The sequence below is a fragment of the Eimeria tenella genome, genomic scaffold, assembly GCF_000499545.2.
Source record: "Eimeria tenella Houghton genomic scaffold, Eth_scaff2870, whole genome shotgun sequence".
Taxonomy (NCBI): domain Eukaryota; phylum Apicomplexa; class Conoidasida; order Eucoccidiorida; family Eimeriidae; genus Eimeria; species Eimeria tenella.
In genome coordinates, this window is record NW_013542746.1 from 1,283 (window position 1) to 1,837 (window position 555).

Consider the following 555-nt stretch of genomic DNA (forward strand, 5'->3'; position numbering starts at 1 on the left):
CCCTCTCCAGGCAAAGCTGGCTGTGGGGCCGTCAGTGCTGCGCGAGTCCCCACAAAGAGAACTAAAATTCGGGCGTGGGGCTCGAGGGCCCTGAGGGCCCCCACTTGGAGAGCAATTTGCTGCCAGGGTCCAGCAGCAGCAGCAGCTCCTGCAGCAGCAGCAAGCGCTGCTGCTGCAGCGCGGGCCTTTGCTGCTGCTGCTGCTGCAGCGCGGACGTCCCCTGCTGCAGAAAGACCCTCCCAGGGCCCCCGGGGGACCCCCGGGGCCCCTTCCAGGTCCTGGTAAAGAGGCAGCAGCAAAAAGTGGCAGGGGCCCCTCTCGCGCTGCTGCTGCGGGCCCTGCGGTGTACGTACACCCGAAGCAGCAGCAAGACGGCGCCGCGGGGCCAGCCGCTCAAACAGAGACACCAGAGGCAGCAAACTTGCCAACACCAACACAGAAGGACAGGCCAGCTGCAGCGCCGCCACTCTCTGCAGCAGCAAACTGTCTTCCAGGGGGGCCCACCGCGGGGCCCCCCCGCTGGGGGGGGGGGCCCCGGCCAGCGCTGCCTCCCCG